At 33.8% G+C, this 24056-nt stretch overlaps 1 pseudogene; it reads left to right on the top strand.

The window, feature by feature from the left end:
• The window catches only part of LOC133203485 (uncharacterized), a 58021-nt pseudogene extending 34176 nt beyond the window's left edge, over positions 1-23845 (top strand).
• The last annotated feature ends 211 nt before the right edge of the window (positions 23846-24056 follow it).

The raw sequence follows: 24056 nt of genomic DNA on the forward strand, positions 1-24056 counted from the left end.
AGCTTCGGCGCCTTTTGCGCTAGAGAGATTTGGACACCTGCCTGCAAATCTACCAACCTTCCCCTACCCTCACTGAAAATCTTGCCTCAATATCGTAAGTTGTTTCGGAGGAGTTTCCAGGACAAGCCGACCCTCTAAAAATCAGAAAATCCTAAATATCTCGAGATAGAAAGTGACGTCATCAACGAAAAAAATTTCCAATAAGGGTCAGATCAATACCTATCAGATCTGAAAGTTTCATGAAAATCGGCCAAGACGTTTTCGAGAACTCGCGTGCACAAAATCGGTAAGAATAATAATAATAACTAGATGAGATCTCGTTGCGAGCAACGAGTGGGTCTTCCGTCCGATTTTTGATAAGATGAGATAAGAGTTTGAATGAGATTTTCGTTTAAATATAATGATATAAATAAATTGTTAAGACGAACAATTTTGCTTTAATAATGTTTAACAAAATATTGGTCATTAAAGGGTTATAGATTAAAGATTTTCGGCCCTTCTTGGCCCCTAATGTGAGAGGTCAGCCCCTTTTTCTTGATAACATCTTAAAGCTCTCATGATTTTGAACACTTTTTGTTCAACAACTATTCAGAAATTCTTTTTTGTTTTCGGGATATATGCAAAAGAAATATTAAGGGCCGGCCCTTCAAGTCCTAAATGGGGACGTCTAGCAAAAATTCAAAGAGTGCATATTGTTCAGAATATTATTTTGAACGTCTTTTGTTCAATACTGTTTATCAAAATATGCTTCTTTTTCGAGACATATTGCACCAAAGATTATGCAATCTGGCCCCCTAAAGACCCCTTGTTGCACAACATATGATATCAACATCATGTTATTTAGATAAAGTGTGTGAAGAAGAACTATTTCGCTTCAGTAATATATTACAAAATATTGATCATTAAAGAGTTATTGATTGTGTACTTTTGGCCCCTCTCCGTCCCTTATTTAAGGGGTCAGACCCTTTTCCTTGATATTACCATAAAGCTCCCATGATTTTTTACACTTTTTGTTCAACAACTAGTCAGAAATTCTTTTTCGTTTCTGAGATATTCGCAAAAGAAGTATTTAGGGGCCGGCCCTTCAACTCCTTAATGGGGACGTTTAGCAAAAAATGAAAGGTTGCATCTTGTTTAGAACATTATTTTGGACATCTTTTGTTCAATATTGCTTATCAAAATATTTCCCACTTTTGAGATATAAAGCGTCAAAGATTTAGCATTCTGGCCCCTCATGGCCCTTAATTATGTAACATATGATGTGAATATCATAATATATAGTTGTAAATTGTTGAGATTAACATTTTTGATTCAGTAATGCATAATAAAATATTGATCGTTAAAAAGTTATTGTTCAAAGACTTTCAGCCCCTCTCAGCCCCTATTGTGAGGGTCCAGCCCCTTTTTCTTCATATCTCTTTAAAGCTCTCATGATTTTGAACACTTTTTGTTCAACAACTAGTCAGAAATTCTTTTTCGTTTCTGAGATATTTGCAAAAGAAGTATTTAGGGGCCGGCCCTTCAACTCCTTAATGGGGACGTTTAGCAAAAAATGAAAGGTTGCATCTGGTATAAAACATTATTTTGGACATCTTTTGTTCAATATTGCTTTTCAAAATATTTCCCACTTTTGAGATATAAAGCGTCAAAGATTTAGCATACTGGCCCCTTATGGCCCTTAATTATGTAACATATGATGTGAATATCATAATATATAGTTGTAAATTGTTGAGATAAACATTTTTGCTTCAGTAATGCATTACAAAATATTGATCGTTAAAGAGTTATTGATTAAAGACTTTCAGCCCCTCTCAGCCCCTATTGTGAGGGTCCAGTCCCTTTTTCTTCATATCTCTTTAAAGCTCTTATGATTTTGAACACTTTTTGTTCAACAACTATTCAGAAATTCTTTTTCGTTTCTGAGATATTTGCAAAAGAAGTATTTAGGGGCCGGCCCTTCAACTCCTTAATGGGGACGTTTAGCAAAAAATGAAAGGTTGCATCTTGTTTAGAACATTATTTTGGACATCTTTTGTTCAATATTGCTTATCAAAATATTTCCCACTTTTTGAGATATAAAGCGTCAAAGATTTAGCATACTGGCCCCTTATGGCCCTTAATTATGTAACATATGATGTGAATATCATAATATATAGTTGTAAATTGTTGAGATAAACATTTTTGCTTCAGTAATGCATTACAAAATATTGATCGTTAAAAAGTTATTGATTAAAGACTTTTGGCCCTTCTCAGCCCCTAATCTGATGAGTCAGCCCTTTTTCTTTGATATCATATAAAAGATCTTGTAATTCTACACAATTTCTGTTCAATATGGTTTAACAAAATACTCATAGTTAAAAAGTTATCGTAAGAAATGTCTCTAAAATTCACTCATGATTCGTGTCCTAAATTTTGACCCCTACCGAGCTTCCATACTAGGCACTTCCGGAAGATTTGAAAACCCAGGTGATCAATGGCAACATGTCCTCTAGCATCGCTGAAAATTTCAGCACTCTAGCTATTATCGTTTTTGAGTTCCATTGCAGACAAGGAGGTCCTCTGAATTTTGATTAAAGGGCGATAACTTCCGACCAGAAGTGAATTTCAAAAAAATAAGAAAAACGTATAAGGTTCAGACAAAGATACATCTTTCCTGAAATTTTCAAGTAAATCGATCGAGCCAACTCCGAGAAATCTTCTGCACAAAAATTGTAAAGAAAAAAAAAGAATAATAATAATAATAATAATAAAAGTGAAAAAGAAACAATAGAATAATAGAAGGGTCTTCCGTTGGAGACGGAAGACCCTAATAATAATAGGGAAAAAGAAACCGAACGAAAACAATAAGGTCTTCCGTTGGAGACGGAAGACCTTAATAAGAAACAGTAGAATCACTATAAGGTCTTCCGTGAAGACGGAAGACCTTAATAAGAAACAGTAGAATCACTATAAGGTCTTCCGTGAAGACGGAAGACCTTAATTATAGAAACTGACACAATTGTTCTGTTATAAGATACGAACGACAGTTGCAAAGCAAACAATATTTTAAAGACTGAAAGAATATTGCATTTTTTTTGAAGAATTATTTGAAGAAACATGTTATATGTTTACCAAAAACAATAACACGACAAGTAGACGACTCAAAAACTCTATTCGTCGCATTTTGGAGTTTGGCAAATACCATTTCAATGCAGAACAAGATTGCTTGAATATTGAAGGTCTAATTAAGAACCTTGTAGAAATTGTAGGTACGTGTACTTATTCTCAGGTAGAAAATGAAGTTTTGATTAAAAACTCTCCCGATAATTCTACAGTTACATATTACTCAGCACAGTTAAGGCTGCAGTAAGGAGGTGGGGCATAATTTATACGGGAAATGCTCACTATGACATCACACAAAATTATAAGTTACTTCAAAATGAAATGATTTGCTATTTTAAACTGTTAAATAGCTTTGAACTACATCAATACTAACTAGTGCATGCATTATTGTCGTTGGTTAAATCCCACAGAGCAATATATAAACAATTCACTGATCGCAATGCACTTGTCAATGTGACGTCATATCGTAAAATTTGACGCAGTTTGTATGCAGTGAGAGGCGGATCAAGTTATATTTATACAATGGAAAAATGTATTTTGTAATTAAATAAAATATAAATTGTAGATATATAAGAGGTCATTAACTTGGATGCGATGTCTATTTTATGATCTTATTCATATACTTCACGTACATTCCCTAGACAAGCGATACTGTCGTATATTTGTATGCAGATTCATTGAAGGGTAATGGAAGGGTCGTAATAAATCGATATATTGCAAGGGCATACACTCAATGAATAATGACAAGCTTTTACACATAAACGCAAGAAGTATGAAGATATTTAAAAAGTGCTGCGAACCTGTTGAAATCTTGAAAATGAATTAATTATATCTATATTTAATGTACTTGACCAGCAAATATTCAACATACGGTGTAACAAATGTAATTTTAGCAATTAGATAGTAAAATCTATATACTAGTAGGTTCGCAGCACTTTTCACAAACTACAAAGGGTTTTGAAAATAATTATATGTTAAACTTAGATTTTTAACTTGGTCATGCCCTTGTAATATTAGAATTTATAGATGACCTCAATACTTCAGGTATATTTGCTAAAATCATGTGACTGCCACATCACGTGACAAATCTAAATAAGAAATCTAATAGTCCTCAACATGTAGTTTTCAACCACATTGCATTTGTCCGATAATAGTAAAGTCCTAAAAAGGAACGCCCATCCTTGTAAAGAATGTACTTTCTATCTAAAAAATTCGCCGATATTTCCATTTGGCACCTTAACTGTACTGCGTAGACCTTTTGTCAAATTAAAAGTGATTTAGACAGCTCTTTTGTCATTACTTTATTGTTTCGCTTGCAGAGCAGAGCGGCACTTAGGGATCGCTTTACCCGGCGTCTGTCTGTCTGTCCGTCTGTCACACATTGTATCTCAAGAACTGTAAGAGATATGGACTTGATATTTTGCACATGTATTGCTTGGCACTATGGAATTTGTGCATTGCCATTGTTACCGACCTCGTGACCCTTGACCTTTGACCTACTTTATTAAAAAAAGTTAAAAGTGCCAATATACAGCATATTTTTGACATTTAAGGGGTAAGTATATGCTCTTTAGCATGTGCACTGATTGTCATAAAACATGGAAAATACCAGCGTTACAATTCACTTGACCTTGACCTTTGACCTACTTTGCAAAAAATACCCCGGACAGTTTAATTTAACTTAAGACTTTTGAATTTTGAGAGGCGGGGTGTTGATAATTAGCATATATACATGTTTATGAGCTCATAATACTGTACTTTGAAACTGTATGATATTCAGTTACCACACAAACTGATATTTATATACAAGTAATAGCTTTTCAAAAAGCTTGCCTGACTAATCAATCAATATCTTTGGAACATATAAGCAAGAGAGGTGCTAAACTTTTCCGTAATCTAGGAGCGATATAGTTGCGATACTTCATTACACAATATGTACGATTGACTTTTTCAAATGTTATAATCAAATACTAGAGATTAACGAATATCTAAGACATGCCACTGTTTGGTCATTTATTAGTTAGCCCACTGGCTGACTAGTTACGTTGGGATGAAGCTGCAAGTGCTCTAGCGTAGATTATAATTCTGGGGGGAATAGCTAGATGATTCGTTTTAAAGAAATTCATATTACATGTACTCTCTTACTTGAAAGAGCGCTTCTTCATGCACACTCTTTGGTCAGTGAAAGATTGATGAGACGGCCTCTATCCATTATATAGACTGGTCTGTTTTCCGTCGTCCTCGACGACGAAGTAAATTATGAACGTTTTTAACTGGGAAAGTTGTCTTGAAGTGTTTGAGACACAAAAATGCTTCAATGCTGCTCTAAATCTCAAAGTAAATGGCCTGTACACTTTATAGCTAGAGCAAAACAAGATACTAATACCCCCCCCCCCCCCCCCCCGGACAAAACTCTCGCGATGATGGTCTTACCATAAACATGTCTTATAAATGAGTTTAAAATACATCTTTATGTACAGTTTTAAAATTTTTTAGTTTTTCTTTTCAATGGATTTCAGGACCTTTCTCATAATTATAATAACGTGCTTTTTTTATAAAATGAAAACCAGTACAGATCATGATGTCTTCTTCATTTTGCCGATTCTTATACTTAGAACCTTACGGGAGTGAAGCCCATTCCTCTACGGGTACTGACCTACACTCTTGTCACTATATTAAAAGGAAACCCTTGTTCATCACGAAGCATGAAATAATATGCTACTGGCTGACTTTTTAAGCTTTTTTAAAAACCTAACCTTGTAAAGTACATTATTAATAAAATGTAATATTCAAAGAAAAGGTGGAAAACAGACTGGATCAAGAAAGGATGTCCGATTTACTAGGTGGAGGGAGTTTGTTTATAATTAGACTAGTCCACTTATGGGATAAATAGTAAGAACAATCAGCAAACCCATTACTTTATTGTTGCCTGCCCATATACAATGTGTTCTTATAAAAAAAATGAGAAAAAGTTTACTGTTAATAAAAAATATGAAGCTTAAGAATCAGGTTAAAAGAATAAACTTTATTTATTTCCACAGAAGTTATCACACCCATTCAATAGAACAATCCAAGAAAAAGGCGGAAGATAATTTACATGTGACATTTGGCGCGAAATGATTGTGTCACCCCTTTTGTAGAAGGCAAATGGACTGATCCAGTGGTTTAGAAACGCAGGAAAATGTTACACGGACATGTCCGTACAAAGAATCGCAAAGAATAAACATGTGCATGCAAAACACTGAAGGAATTAAATACATCATTATTTTGCATCAGTTATATGATTCTTTCTTCTGCAAACTGTATTTATTTAAATGCAAGTAACAAATTCCGATGTAAATCAGCTTGCACAAAATCTAGTTCATTAAGACTGATCGCTTAGTTTCGGACCATGGAAAAATTAATCCTTATACTGAAAAAAAAAAAAACAAAAAACATCGGGATCGGTATCCCACAACGGATCGTGTAGAGTGACAATTGGTGTAGAGACTTTGAAACACGTAATAGCACATGTAAAATGATAAATAATTATTTATAATTATTTCAACTTAATTATTCATTTGAGGGTTGGGAATCATATTTTCTTTGAATGTCAGACTCTATCGCAGTCTTATACTATGTGAGGATGCTTTTTCTGTGCATTCATGAACTATCATGCTGGTAGTAAATAAATACTAAAATAGCTAGCTACACTTAGATTTATTTACATCTTTAATGAAGCTGCAAAGCAGGTGATACATGCGTTCCTTGGAACACTCTAATTAAGAATCGCTGAATTAAACATATTAAGATTCATACATTTTTAATATATAATTTTTGCTTTCGAACCTTTCTTCATTTGTTTATAGAGCAGTAATCTAGGTGTTGTAAGTGGTACGGTATTTTAAGCGTTCAGCACTGACAATAAAAAAAAATATCAAAGACTGGTCAGTAAGTGAACTTTAAATGAAAGTGAAGGTCCGAATTGAAGAATTGAATCTGTTCTACTTAAAGGAGAATGTGTAATTAGATGAGCAGTTATTTGTAAGTTTCACTGTGTAATATAAAATTAACATATGAAAATGAAAGTGACAAATTAAATCGCTGTTTGTCAGTTGTATTTCAGTTATAAAATGCATTTTAAAAAGATTTTAAAGCTAGGATAGAATGATTTGCATTATGAAAGATTATTAGTAATTACCTAAAATTTCGAAAATATTATTGCACATTATATAATAAACAACACAAGAAAGCTTGACATTTCCATTCCCTTTGAAATAAAGTTCGGTAGAGATAATAATATAGTAATACTAATCTTGAAGTTTTGAAGTATTTTTAAAATTTGCTTTTTATGTATTGTTTTTGTTTGCTTTATGAGCCAGTTTCTAGCCAGAATAAAGTTATTCCCGGATTGTGTTTCCTTGTAAGAAATTTATTTACATCTCTAAGTTTCTTATAACTTCTTTTATAAATTAAAAAACGACTAGAGGTTGGCAATCTGGACTGGGTTCAGAGTTTTACATGTACATAGAAATACATTAAGACAATCTTTTTGAATCATCTTTTGAATTCCACATATTAATTTTGTAGTGATATAATGCTATCCCAAGAGATTTATTCCTTGGGTGAACGCTGTGACCTATGGAGCTATTGAGTTTATTCTTGTTGCATGAGTTTTCCAGCAGATTTCAAGGACTTAGTGCTTTACCGGGAATGGCCCAAACATGTTGATGGAAGCTTAAAGTTTCAAATAAACTGAATAATTTCTGTGGGGCCATTCAGTAGTGAAAAAAGTGCTGAGTTAATTTTAAAACATATTGAATTTATCGTCACGGTCATGAACTGTTTCATATCTCATGGATTCTTAACATGCCTTATCCAAAGGGAAATAATCATCTTTGATCACTACTCCATCTAAAAATCAAGTTCACTTTATTTGTTTAGGAAAGGAAGATTTATCCCGAGCAATTATATGTGGCATTGTGATCATCAACATTGCATATTTTTAAAATATTCTAGATGGCGAAAAATCTTTATATTACTGATTTTATGAAGAACTATTTTGGATTATTTTGAAGATCATTCCTTGTAAAATACTAAATAGGTAATGAATACCCCGTAAGCAGACAAATTCATACGATATTGTCATTTTCTTTTTTAATTTTACTTTTACAATTAGAATAAGTACTAAAATGCCAAATTAAGATGATTAAAAAAAAAAAATCACTTTTTTGCTTTATTTGAAGACAAAAAAATCGTATATTGGTATTTGCTCTATATGCATGTAGCGTTTTATCGTTCAACTTTCCTTCAGCATTTCATTGGGATGCCCTTGGTTTGATTCTCGTTCGCCGAGCAGCCTTAAACGCTGGACGTGAACATAGGTAGTGACTGTTCTTTGGCCAATCGCCAGGTATTAGAAGTGAAAACCACGGGTCCTTTGGATGAGACATTAAAAACTGTGGTCCCGTGTCACGGTAGGCGTTGGAACCATAAAGAACCCTCACTGCTCAATGGCCCTGAATGCCGAGTAAAGGTCTAAATTTGAAGTCCTTCACCGGCATACGGTGACGTCTCTATATCAGTGAAAAATTCTCGAATGGGACGTAAAACAACATACAATCTATCAACCTTTCAGCATTTCTCTCTGTTTCTTGCTCACACTTCGCTTTTCATTTACACTCCATTGAAGATCTTTCTCACCTCTTGCTTCTTTCAGAAATTTTGTAAAGCATTCATTTGGTGTTTAGATGAAAACAGCAGCTTACATGTAATACACAATAAGTGCTATACAAAGTGCTATATAAGAATCATTTTCCTTGCAGTTTAACAATCGTCACAAACCAATGTTAAGTATGATATTCACAACACATGTATTCTCAATAGTATATGAAGGTATCTGAAGAATTTTTAAACCCGTTACAAAATAATAATAATATAGCATAGATACAAAAAATATGTTTCTATATTTTTATTTGGTATATTTATAACCAGTTAGATTTTGGTTATAAAGTTATAAAAGTAATTCCTGGACTATATCCATTGTTTTAGAGTAAACGGGGAAAAAGGAATGTTGGCCTTTGAGAGTCAATTGTGAAACGGAGGGAACTAATCTCGTGCATTTGACCATCAATTTGAAAGCGGAGACTGCTGATGTTGGCCTCCTGCTCGTCTGTCTGCTCCTGTTGTCTTTTCATGTTCTGGTCTGCTGTGTATAGCTGTGTCGACAACATTAGGATTTCCTCCGTTTGTTTTTTATTCTCGGCAGAAAGCTCTGATATACGGTCTGAAGCCATTTTATTGTTCTTGTTTGCATTGTTTAGTTTTATCTTAAGGTCGATTATTTCCTGCTTTAATTCCGGTTTAGCTTTCTGTAGGTTTTGGATATTTGTTTCTAATTGCGAGACTTTTGCGGAACTTTCTTGTTGAACGGAGATGAGTTGTTTCTTTGTTGATTCATAATTTTGCTCGGTGTTGTGGAGTTTATGAAGCAATTCCTTAATCTTGCTATCAGAGATTTTGAGCTTTTCTTTTGTCTTTGAAATTTCACACCGAAGAGATGAATTCATATCCACACATTTATGAAAGGCAGCATGTCTGAGGTTGTGGAATGGTAATTCTCTCAGAAATTGCTTTCTGTCCAGAAAATGCTGAACTCTGTTTGCGTCACGTAATTTCTTTGAAGTTGATTTTTTCGAAGGAGCTTGACAGTTTTTGGCGTAATGATCATACTTTCCACAGTTGAAACACACTGACGGAGATGGATGCTGAAAGGTGCAACTATATCGCGGCCGAATGGAATTTGTTGAAGTCCGGGGTGGTCGAAAGTGAAAGTCCATCGTGAGGTTTGATGTTTGGGGAAATTAAACTCATGGGGAGAACACGTCGCTGGCGTAGTGGAAGGTACAACACAAAGGGGATCGTCCCGATTCTAACACCAATTATAACCAGTTAGATTTTGGTTATAAAGTTATAAAAGTAATTCCTGGACTATATCCATTGTTTTAGAGTAAACGGGGAAAAAGGAATGTTGGCGGGTAATACAGTAGCGGCGCTGTGGGGCCGTAATACAATGCAAAGGAGAAGGGTGCCGTATTCCTTATGGTCTTCCAATATAGAGTCCAAGAACTAGTAAAATCAGGTTTCCGAATTTATTATAGACGATGGTAAATAACAATCAACATGAATTTCAACAATAGCTTACAAGTCTTAACCGAGTTGAGTGACCAGTAGAGCATCGGGCCTCCAAACTAAAGAAGGTTTAATGGACATAGCTTTTTGTAAGATAGAGAGTAAACAATAATTGAATTATGACACTAGCTGAGTTAATTGATAGACAGGTGTGTTTCTTTGATGGAATGGACATAAAAGACATTGCTAAATAATTATATAAACAAAGTTATTGATATTAGATTAACAGGTCCTGAGGCATTTACACCTAACGAGTATCAATTCTTTGACACGTCACTTAAAGTCAATTGGAATGTCTTAATCCTGTTTCAAAGAGAATGAGATTCAATCAACTAAATAATAGACACATAATGATAATAGACAGAGAATTTAACAGTTAAATGTCCAAATTTAGTAAAATATATTTAAAGAGTTATTTATTTCAAAAATGTTAATTTTGCTCGGTGACATATTTTCGTTCATTTTCCTCTCAGCGTTCCTCGCCGTTTTCTTTTCGCTTAGGCTTCGCTTCGTTTGCAGCTCGCATTTACATTACATTGAAGGTTTTTTTTTATACCTCTTGATTCTGTCATTAACTTTGCTCACCTTTGATTGGGTGTTTGATGTAAAACAACACGTTAATATACAAAACATGATAAAGCGTCCTTTTCCTTGCAGTTCAGTTTTTCAGAGAAAATGATCAGTTCTCACTACAATGCTGCGTCATGTCCGCAATTTGCTCTTCTTTTTTATAAAATATCTTTAATGGATCTCTAACAAGTATCATAAAAAACATGGGAGTTCATGAAGAAAATCATTTGAAAAGATAACGGAAGTCTGTAATAAACGAAGTGTATAAGCACAGATACATTGAACATAAAGTATAATGATATAATAAACTTACATGTGTAAACATGAAACATGGAGATAAGGAACAGTCAAACTCAGAGTCCATTTAAACAATACAAATCGGGAGCAGAATAAACACGGACCACCAAAAAAATCGGAAGTGTGATCAGGTGCCATGGAGGAGTGAGCATCCCTTGCCGACCGGTCACACCCGCCATGTGCTTTTTGTCATGATCGGGAAAAACGGAAAAATCAGTAGACAATTCAGTGTGTAAAAATGGCCTAACAATTACTATGACAAACGTCAGTCAGCATTTGACTTAATGATAGATTGTATTTGCTGACAAGTCATTGTATCGACCGGAGAACTTGCGAAATGGTGAGTTTAAACGAGACTTCTGATTTTCTTGTTTCATCAACTTGTTTGTCAATGACTTGCCGCGTTTTAGAAATTGTTCGTACGTAGAGCATGCTCTTGCATATCGAATCAACTGAGAGACATTAGATGTCTTTTGATTGTTTCACTGCAGTGTTACGTCCCTTGCAAGAATATCTCACTCACATGAGGCGTCTGTGTTTGTTATTGTAGGGCTTCAAATTTTACTTTTACTCTGTTCTCAGGGCCATTGGCCAGCGAAAGATCTTTGTCGTGCCAATAGCGGAGAAAGGCTTCAAATTACTATTCTCGGCACTGAGAGCCATTGAGCAAAGAAGAGTACAATATCCTCTCAAGAAAACAACCTCAAAAATCTTATGCAAATGTTATTTTACGACACGAGAACCTAACTTTAAATAAGTTACATCGTTTGCCTTTATTCAAATAAACTATTCATATAATACAGTTAAATATCACTAAAATTTACAAAAAGTAGATATTTAGTACCAGAAACGTTATTCTTGACATGATAAACGATACGATAAGATACACGTACGATACGATAGGAATCAGACAAAATACGATAGGACACACGCACGCACGATAGGATAAACGCAATATACGATAGAATATAGGCACAATATAGGATACATACGCGATACGATATGATACTCACACGATACTATAGGATAAATGCACGATACGATAGGAAACAGGCACGGAATTATAGGATACATGCAAAATACTATAGAAAACAGGCACAATACGATAGGTTACATACACGATACTATAGGATACACGCACGATACTATAGGACACACACGATACGATAGCTATCGCAGCTTCTTGGTCCTTTCCGACAAATGGAAGAAAAACCGATGTTTCGCTGTTAGTGTTTTTCGCAACTTTTAGAACTTTAAGCATTGCCGGCAATATATTCTTAACCTGGTGATGGAAATTTAAATCTTCAGTTAAAAGTTTGTTTTTGTGTGCAGCCACGTGAGATTCGTATAAAATAAAAATCTCAATATCTTTATAAGTACTCCATACTTACCTTTGAAAACTGACCTTTGGCACCTTCCCTCGGGAAACTATCAAAAGACAGCAGCAATGTGCATATTGCGCCTGCGGGACGACACAGCTACAGATCCTACAAGACAATGACAGGGCATTTGTTGTACGTATTCAGATATTTAAACATCATGCTAACAACTATTAGCAAATAGAATCTATCGTTAAGTCGAATGTTGGCTGACCCTTTTCAATCGCTAGACAATTATTTTTTCACTGAATTGTCTACGGATTTTTCAGTTTGCCCGATCGTGACAAGGGGCATACGGCAGGTCTGACCTGTCGACAGGAGATGATTACTCCTCCATGGCACCTAATCCCACCTATAAGTTGATGTTTTGGGGCCCGTGTTTGCTCTACTCCCCATCTGTTTTGTACCTATGGACTTTTGAATTTGATTACTGTTTAAATCACATTTCATTCCTAATAGCTGTTTATTTTTTTTTTCATAATTGTCTGTTTTTGTCACCTGAGCCAGTTCGTCGGGCGAAATTTGTGGACTCCTATTCCTCTATTGAAATCTTTTGAGCATTGTGGCCCATGGACCTCTGGTTCAATTTGCGTGCTTTCATTCCCAGTGCAGATTTTTAATATTTTCTTATTTGGCATTTTCATTTTCGTTTTCATGAGGAAAATGTTTTTCAGACATTAATTTGGCTATACTGTGTATACATCATATAATTTTTTTTATATATATGTGGGCTTTCATATAAAGTGATATTTTATTTCTTTATATCTTTAATTCTATTTTTAATATATTGACATGTTAATGGAACTACTTTCGTGGTCAACTTTTTATTATTGAACAAATATGTATGCTTGTAAAGAATTGTACCTGCTATAGTGAGTTTATATCAAAACTTAAGGTTCTTCATAAACAAGTGTAGCCCTTAAATTGATTTTAAAGGATTTCATATTGTTTTGAATTATTGATGCACTGTTTTATACCTTTGGCTGCGCAGACGTGCAAGTGTATTATGCACTTTATAGCTGCAAACTACTGCAAGTGACAATTAAGCTGCATATTCTTTTTTAGGAAGATGACATACCAGTTTTTCAAGTTTTGACAAAATTAATGTATTTAAAAACATATTGAAGTTTTTATGTTTGGTGAGTCTCACATGGCTGCACACAAAACCAAACCCTTAACAGTAACACACTGAGGGGTCAGCAACGGAAAAAAAGTGCCTAACTGATCTGGAATTTAAATAACCTTAAGTCACGGTCATAAATTCTTTTCATATAAAATAATTGCTTTTTATAATGTATCTAAGAGAGGAATCAAAACCTTTGATCATTGACCGCTATAAGAGAAGCAAGTTCATTAATTTCTTTTAGAAAGGTAGGCCTACATCCTAAACAGTGATATTGGAAATCCATCAAATTTGTATACTTAAAAAAAAAAAAATTCACTAATCATTTTCTTAGAGACAGATCTATTTATATTTTTAAATTAAATTCTGCTTAATCTGGAAAGAAATTGCAAAATTATGTTATTCAAATTCATAAAAGTATCAGTTCTCTAAAAGCTTATTTTTCATGTAGCATGTTTTCTTTATTGTTTAACTTATTTCTTCTTCAAAAACTTCCAGTTACCTTAGAAAAAAATAAATTACATTTATTATAGTATACCTCAAAAAGCATTGCATTTGTTTGCTACATCTTATTCTGCTCCAAATGTCATCAAAACAGATATAATGATATAAATTTTAACTTTAAAATATTTCAGTGTCGTAATGTAAACATATTCTTCTTGCTCAATTGCAATTACATGTTAGTACGCTATTTGGTTTTAGTTTGGATAAAAACAAAATTGATTACTCTGTAAAACATATTTTAACACCATAAAATGACTTTTGAAGTCTGTCATCTAAATATAAAATATAAGATTTTATTGATTTATTCTATAACATTAATATTTACAAATTGAATTATTAAACTACATGGAAAACTAATTGAAAAACAAATTCGGTGATTTTTTTATGCTAGTACGTCAATGCTAGCTATGACTAGCCATTCCTCTCAATATATTCAAAAAATGTATTTTATATCATCGACAACTGCTTCTTCAATAAAAATGCAACTCGGAAATTTTTCATATCTTGTGATTGGTCATCAATAAAATTACTTTGTTTACAATTATTCTATTTCTACAAGTACTCTGAAGTTGATATTAAAAAGATGCCAAAGATCCTTATTCGCCGCGGGGACGGTAATTGTGCTCTTTTATTACCTAACCTGTTTATATATTTCTATGAAGCAGAATTTATTCTAAAAACTTCTACATGAGAATAAGAACACTTGCTGTGGCCTTCAATTCGACATGCCGATATATCAACGACATTTATCAATTAACAACAGTTACTTCCATTATGCCGAATAGATATGTCCAAATGAACTTGAAATAAAAGACACCACAAAGTCAGTCACATCTGTTTCATATTTGGATTTTTTACTGATTATAAACGATAAGGGCCAACTAAATTGTATGACAAATGAGATAGCTTCAACTTTTCAATCGTCAACTTTCCTTATTTTCTTATTTATGTGATAATATTCCGCTATCACCTGCATATGGTGTTTATGTCTCCATGCTCCCAGTTGATTCGATTCTGAAGAGCATGCTCTGAGTACGAGCAATTTTTAAACCAAGGTAGGGTACTGACATATAAGTTGATGTAACAGGGATTGCAACAACCTATTTTCAGCATTTCTTAAAATCTATGCTCGTTATAATGACCTTTTTAGCAAATATGTCCTCTCACAGTGGCGGATCCAGGAATTTCATATGGGGAGGAGGCGCAGTAGAAGGCAGGAGGTCTGAGGGCTGCATTGAAGCCCCCAGTGGGTTCAGGGTGGGGGTGCGGGTGCGGGGGCCCTCTGAAGCTGACGAATTCTTATAAGAGGTGCTTTTTCCTTGATTTTTGGATAATACTTGTTATAAGAACAAAATAAAAAAGATCAAAAGGGGGGGGGGGACTGACGCTGGATCCGCCTTTGACTCTCATTGGGTCGAATTCTGACCGACATATGACATACCAATTGATATGCCTTTGTTTTTAAACTAAATTTGACTACAGAATATTCAGTCTACTTGATCAATACATAGGGCTCACGGCTTGTGTGACCGGTCAACATCGAATGTTTACTCCACCTAGGCACTTGATCGCACCTCTGGAATTTGCAGGTGTCCGTGTTTATGTCCTGTTCACAGATCTGTAGTGCATATAGTTTTTTTTTTTAATTGATCACCTTTTTCACTGTACTAGTACTGTATGCTTGCTTACAATGCTGATCCTGAGAAACCTATATTTTTCGAATGCTGATACTAATGTTGGCTGGAGCTAATGCTTATGCTTATTCATGTATCAAAATCATTTCCCTGCACTGTACCTATAAACATTTTTAGCTCAAGTCTTCATGCAAATGAAAATGTCGACTTCAGAATTTTTTTTTCAATAATACACATACAGATAAAATTTCTTGTCGCGACCAACAATGGGCACTGAAGCAAATATAGCAACGGACCTGATTTGTTAAACGTAGCAAGTAACCTTTTGTATACTTTCATAATTGTGTAATAGATAGAAAATACAGTTCTAGATATTTCTCACGGTGCAGATTTAACTTTATATTACATAATGTGTGTATCCGGATCCATTTCTTCCTTTAAGTATGAATGATAAAACCAAGGTCGACTTTCAATCGACATTTGCATTGGAGGAAAATAGATATAGAAGCCATTGCTGAAGAAGAAGTTGGAACAAGCCTAAGCGTGCCTTTTAAATAATCGTCTAAAATATATTTGACCCCTTCTGTCCCTACATTTTTGGCACACAATAATGAAGATCTGATTTCATTTTCTGCGGAAAATATGTATTTCCAGTTATATGTCACAGATTTTTTTAAACTAAAAATCTTAAAGATTTTAAAATTGATAACGTCTGATGACGCCTGTTTTTGCTTGTCAAGAAATTTCTATTTGGTCGTATCCATTCTCCAACTAAAATTGCTTTTTGCATGCCTGCTACATTATTTGTACTACCAAGTTTTCTCCATTGAGAAATGAAAATCGCAGAATGAGCACCATGACGGATTATAACGAAGTGTCCAGATCCTACGACTCCGTGAGAAAAACTACAGATGCACATGTTCTAAACAATCCTAATAGATTGAGTTTCTGATGTTATAATAAAAAATATTCTATAACAAAATCAAACTATATCTTTCCACATAATTATATGGAGTTAAACAAGGAATTGGGTAGTGTAAGATAAACGGCATCCTACTAGCTTGGGCTAGTGAGTTAACCCTTTAGCTAAATTGGTAGTGCACGGGACTGGAATGTCAGAGGTCCCGGGTTCAATCCCAAGCGGAGGCACATACCTGTCTCAGTAACACAAGTAAAAAATTACATCGTCAGCTGCTAGGTGTCATTACAACTGGATGCAAGGGTGGAATACAATGAAAAAGGTGAGGATAGCGAAAGTGATCAATCTCAAGAATCTTTAAAAAAATACAAATTTGTGAAGAAAGCATAAAAAACGGAAACCTGGTAACTCTTGATGTTTGTAAATCATATACGGAACCAATTTTAATGTATCAAATTTGTACATGCAATTTAGCGCAAAAAAGTAAGACTTTTCATTAAACATTTTTGCAGAGAGAAATCTAGTTAATTTTTTAATTACGTAATTCTGGTTATGTGGTATAACAGATCTACTAATTATTTTACATGTATTTATTTAGTTTGGAATAATTTCATTTTTCGTTTTATCTCAAGTAATCTTAAATAGTTTTGAAAACAATGCTTTGCTCATTGGATAAAGTTGATTTCTATCTTCAATTCCAGTTCACGCATTAAAAGATTGAAGGGCAATATGAAAACCATCTATCCTTCTGTATTCAATAATCCAGAAGTTAAAAAAGAAATTAGATAGATTACATGATCAGTACGTACTGGTCCCTGCTGACAAAGCAGGAAACAACATTGTCTTTGTTTGTAAGGCTCATTATATTAAATGTATTTTAGAGGAACTTGGATTTAATTCTACAAGTGGTTATCCAACTTATACTCATAGTTCTCTTTCTAAGGAAAAAATCTTCAAAATCAGTCAGTTTTGAATATGTCAGTTTTCAATATGTTTAATATTCCAAACAACCAAAATAAATTTGAATTACCATATCTATATTGGATTCCGAAACTTCATAAAAATCCTTACAAACAAAGATACATAGCGGGTTCCAGTAAATGTTCAACCAAGCCTCTTTCTTTACTCCTCACTAAGATATTAACAGTAGTGAAGGGGAAACTTCAAGAGTACTGTGCCACAATATATTCGAGAAGTGGTGTAAATTAGATGTGGATACTTAAAAATTCCAAGGAACTTTTGGAAAATTTGAAATCAAAAGATTTTTCCCGATCATGACAAGGAGCACACGGCGGATGTGACCGGTCGGCAGGGGATGCTCACTCCTCCCTGGCACTTGATCCCACCTCTGTTGTTTTGGAGGTCCGTGTTTGTTCTGCACCTATTTTTCAATGTTTAATGGACTTTTGAGCTTGAATACTGTTCGTTATTTCCATATATTTCATTCCACTGGTTAATATTAAGATATTATCCAATAGTTTTAATTTACATTGAATATAAGTGCCCGTTCGAACCAAGCAAAATTTGGCAATATTACATTTCCATCGTGTATCAGCTGCATCTTATAGTACTACGTAATTATCATATTTGTTTTCTTTAATACGTTACTGTTAAAGTTTGGAGTATCAACCATTTTAATTGCAAAGTTTATATGTTATCGTATTTTTGCAGTTAAAGTTTCCTAAGTAAAATCTTACATTTGTTTATAAGTTCAAAGTTCAGATGACATTTTTCTATCTTATAAATGTATGTTGCATAAACTGAAACCTTTGTTAAAGTTTATGAAACTGTGTGTAAATTGCATTTTTCTGTAATTTATTCTTTATATTTGTTATAGGTAAATGTCTTTTCATGCTTCATTAAATAAAATGGAGACCATCATCTTATTCCATTATCTCATTGCTGCTTGGTTACACTTGAATTACTGATCTTGAAAGAAATTAACGTAGTATTTTATTCAAATTAATAAAGGTATCAGCTTTCTAATGTCTTATTTTATATAGCATGTCTGCTCTATTGTTGAACTTATTTCTTCTTTATATACGTATACTTTCATCAACCACAGAAAAATAATAAATTACACTTAACCCAAAAAATTATTGCCTTTGCTTGTAATATCTTATTCGGCTTCAATCTTTTTCAAAACAGATATGAAATTAGAGAAAAAGGTCTTCCTGCAAATCAAAATGTAGGCGCCAGATTTTTTTTCCAATTTATTCAGGTAAAATTTCTTGTCGCAGCCAAATATTGAAACAAATATTGCAAAGACGAGATTTGGTAAAAGTACGTTGTTAACTTTGTACACCTCATAGGATTTTGTAACGAAGATAAGACACAGACCGAGATATCCCCAAGATGCAGGTTTACCTTTATATTACATTTCTGTGGCCATTTTTTTTCTTTAAGCATAAATTATAAAGCCAAGGTCAACGTTAAATCGAAATTTGCACTGGCGGGAAATAGATATAGATACTTTTGTAGAGGGAAGAATATATATTCACTAACAGCTTCAGTGCGCCTGTTAAAGAATCGTCTAAAATATTTCTTTGTCTCCCACTTCCCTAAAATTTTTCTTGGTAGCTCTGATTTCATTTTTGGATAATATGTATTTCCTGTTATATTTCAACGATTTTTTTAAATTGATAATCTTATAACATCTTAAAATTTATTAGATGTTTAAGTCATTAATTTAGAGCAGTTATTTTCTTATAATGAATAGAAATTTATTTAGATATAAACACTTATTTGTGTGGTATGTTAAGGATGAATTGCAGTTTAAAGAAAATTACTTAACTTATGTAGTGAAGGTCAATGAATTCGCGAATTTATTATCAGGAAGTAATCCCTCAAATATAACGTCTGATGGCTCCTTTTTTTCTTGATTTTTTTTTTTTTTTTTTTGGTTTGTTTAACGTCCATCTTGAGAATTGTTCATTCATATGGAGATGCCACTACTTGAAGGACTGCAAATTTAGACCTATACTCGGCACTTAGGGCCATTGAGCAGTGAGGGATCTTTTTCATGCCAGCAACTGCGACACGGGACCTCGGTTTATACGATCTCATCCGAAGGACCTGTCGCCCTGTCCCGCAATGAGATTCGAACCCGCGACGTAAAGATCAATTCCTTACTCCGCGACTCTAGAGCAAACGCTCTAATCACTTTTTCTTATTCGGTCGTACCCCATCCACCAACTGAAATTGTTTTTTTTGCAGTCCTGCTCCTTTATTTGAAATGCCAAGTTTTCTCTATAGACATATTCTACTGACCATTACAAAATAAGCACAATGGTGGATTATAACGAGGTTTCGAGATTCTACGACTCCATGAGAAAAGCTCCAGATGCACACATTATAAAAAGTCTGATGGAAAACTTTACTGGAAAAACTGCTAAGACAAGAGAGCAATTTTTCTGATTCTTTTTTTTCCATATATATCTGAATAACTAATTGTTGAATTCAAAATGCATACGTTCAAGTTTAAAAACGCGGATATTAAAAAATGAGTGTAAATTATGGGTATAAATTGAATTTTCTTAGTTTTTAGCTCCACTAGACAGATAAACTAGAACTTTTGATGCAATTATAGCTCTACATGTACTTGTCACATATCAGAACTTAAGCATCCTGTGTGTCATTCTGTCCAAATTCATTAAGTAATGGTTATAAAATGTGTTTAGTTTCGCTATATGTGTTCATTACCTTTCTTCTGCGACAGTTTTGGTCTGATTTCGATGAAATCTGGCATAGAAGTAGAAAATAAAAAAAAAACAATATAAAGAAATATCTGCTTTGTTTTTCAAAATGATAATACTTATACGTTTTAGTTTTGAATAAAATTTGGAAAAGAAAGCAGACTAAATTTCTTTTTCTTTAGATCTGCCTTCGCTTTCATTGAACGATAGGGGGTCAGAGTTACTAGAATTAGATCTAAATTAACATTTTTAAATCTTTACCAATCCTACTCCTCCAAAAATTCCTTCCTGGCAAAAAAATCCTAGTTGGGAAGAATAAATGAAACTGAAAAATTCTTTGTATTGGCAGTAATTTGAATAAATCTTGTTTCCAATTTGCTGTAAATTAAATAAGTTAAAATTAAAATCTATCTAAAGTGAATCATTGTTGACTGAAAAACATCCAATCGAATACAATATCAAATCATAAATGTTTTGCACCTTGGAACAAATCAAATTTATCAGATATCATTATCCTTTACACGAAAACATTAGCGTAAACCTAGCCTTGGTTTGAATGTCTCCATTCGAAATCGATATAGTCACAATTTCTCATGTAAAGACAACTATTTATGAATAAGGGAACAAAGAAATGGATCATATGTAATGAGGTTATGAAGGTAAATTCTATAATTTTACAGGTAACTATTGACAAAAAATTGCCAAATGTAAATATTATATTTAATTAATGCTATTGCCATGGTAAATGAAATGGAATAACATGTTAAATTCTTTCAAACACTGACGTTTTTCTTGCTTTCGTGGTCTAGTTGAAAAGTCGTTATAATCATTTTAATTTTATAAAGCACCCAATTGCACTATTTAATTCAAAGGAACCTCAAAATGAACAGTACATGTCTAAAAGTAAACTATCAGTCATTTACATGTATAAATACAAATCAGTGGCGCATCAGTTTTATAAAAGATTTTTAGTTTCTTAAAAGCTTAATATTTATTGTAGTATATTTTTTCGTGCCGTTATCTTAAATTTTTACTTAAAACAGAATATGGATATCATTGACATTGGTTGTGGGACCAAAAACTACTCTGAATTTTTCCTCCAGTTTGAACCAAAGGGTCTCTTCTTGATGGATGCTAGCGAGGGAATGCTAAGTAAGGCTAGAGCGAAGTTAACAGCATCTTGTAGGACGGAGATATCAAACAAGCAGTTCTACCAGCAATTCCATACAAAGACAACTCGTTTGATGCTGGGATAATAAATCATGTACGTTTTATTTCAGATACTTAGTTTTAGATCTAATTGTTCAGGACTGGTTAACTTTTAAGTTGATAAAGTGACCAGTTTCTGTCAATATTTTTTTCCAAAAGGCTCCTCCTCCTCAGTCTTGTAAAGGGAAGTCGAAATAAAAGACACCACGGAGTCTGCCAGATCTGTTTCATATTTGGATGTTTTGCTGACTATAGACGATAAGAGCTAACTAACAAAATATGACAATCGAAATGAATTCAGCTTTTTGATCGTCAACTCTCCTTATTTATGTAGTAATGTTCCACTTCCACCTGCATATGGTGTTTATGTCTTCCAGCTTATTCAATACTCAAAAGAATGCTCGGAGTATAATCGATTTTTAAACCGAAGCAAGCTACTGACAAACAAGTTGATGTTATGGAAAAATCTACTGATCCCACCTCTCGAATTTCCAGGGGTCCGCTTTTTATGCCCTGTTCAAAGATTTGTATTGTTTGTAGGCTTTTTGAGATACATCACTGTTCGTTACTTACATTTTCTTCCATTTCGTCCTTTCCGCTCGTAGTGAATATTATGTTGCAATATTAAAAGTTTTCTTTAAACTTAACAAGATTCTTCCCTTCCTCCAATGACCATGACCTCGTGATTTAGTTGACATATCCTTGAATCTTCAAGTAATGGTATTCCTTAAAGTCATGCGGAACAATATATCACACAATTTTAATGTTACAGTGATTGGCTTTTAATTTACATAACTACAACTAGAAACAACTTTTTATCAACAGAATACTGTTTGAATTCTATGGTCGATACGATAACCGTGTTAACAAATACAATATATCGTTAGGTCGAATGTTTCCTGACGTTTTTCTGATGAATTGTTAAACTATTATTTTCGCACTGTATTGCCTACGAATTTTTACGTTTGCCCGATCATGGCAGGTGGCATACGGCAGGTCTGACCAGTCGACAGGAGATGCTTGCTCCTCCATGACACCTGATCCCATTTAAAAGTTGATATTTTTTAACGATCCGTGTTTGCTCTGCTCCCGATTTGCATTGTTCCAATGGACTTTGGAGCTTGATTAATATTCGTTATCATCATATTTCATTCACAAAGAACAAGAGTTTGAAACTTCTATATATGGCCCCCTAAAACCATTCCTAATCTCTGCGACCAGTGTCCTCTAATATATGTTTCAGAGTCAAGATCCTAAATATCTTTAGGTTTCGAACAATAACGTTTTAGCCAAGAGTTCGATGTCTGTGAAACTGACTTAATTTCACTGTATCATTGACCAGTGACCTTGATCTTTTGGATCTGACCGTGGGTATATTTTTATGCCTTTTCATGTAATATGAATAATATATACTAATATTTCAATTAACTTTGGGAGAATTTGAATTGTCACGACATGTATAAGATATATCAAATCCAAATCCAAATGTCCCTTTCTGGTGAGAGGGAAAAAACTCTACGTAAATTACTTTTGATGACCAGTGTTCATGGATACTAAAAATGGAAGAACTTGTGAATTTTTTTAAAGGTCATTCCTCCTCCAATTCTTGTCTGACTTCCATAAAACTTGGTATTTAAGAAAATGAATGTCAAGATGCATGCATATAAATATAAAACTATACAAAATATAACGAGCCTAAATGGACTTCTTTTCTATGCAGCATTAAAAGTCTTAAGTCTTTAGAAGTACCGGGGTACTCTTTTTTAACAAAACCATAAACCGTATCATATAAGCCATATCTTATCTACATTCTTTACTAGGTGCTGCATCATATAGAAGTAAACCTTGATGGCAAATCATTTCCAGTCCTTATTCAAAAACTAAAGGAAGCTTACGGCATCCTGAAACCAGGTCTAGTTTTGACCATTATTGTTGATACTCCGGAAAATATTGAAGGCCATTGGTTCAAACATCTAGTTCCGGAAACTACAAAGAGAGTGCAAAAAAGGCTCCGCACTCATAAACAAATGCTCGAAGAGTCTGGCTTCTCTTTGAAATCAGCTCATAAAACATCAACGGCTTCATATCTTCCATATCATGACAATTTAGAAGGTCCTCTTCATGAGTCCTGGAGAAATGTAAAATCTTTTTGGTCACTTTGTACGGAGGCATACTATGAAAAACATGTTAAAATTGATTCTTATGAAATATTTGCGGCAAAAAATTGTAAATGCGTATTTTGATACCCGCAAATTTAGTAAATATAACTGGTTTAAGTTACTACTTTAACAATGTACCTGTACTGGAACAGCCAACGTAAAGTTTATGGATGGAGTGGGGCTGAAAAAAAAAATCCAAATACCGATATATATGTATATGTCTTTCAGAGGTTAATAAAATAAGACATCATTCTTGTGCAAAGATGCATTTGACTTTACTGAATATGCGTTATTT

The sequence above is a fragment of the Saccostrea echinata genome, unplaced genomic scaffold (genome assembly GCF_033153115.1).
Source record: "Saccostrea echinata isolate AGI-Se365-2 ecotype Australia unplaced genomic scaffold, CSIRO_AGI_Sech_v1 ptg000051l, whole genome shotgun sequence".
In the NCBI taxonomy this organism is placed as follows: Eukaryota; Metazoa; Mollusca; class Bivalvia; order Ostreida; family Ostreidae; genus Saccostrea; species Saccostrea echinata.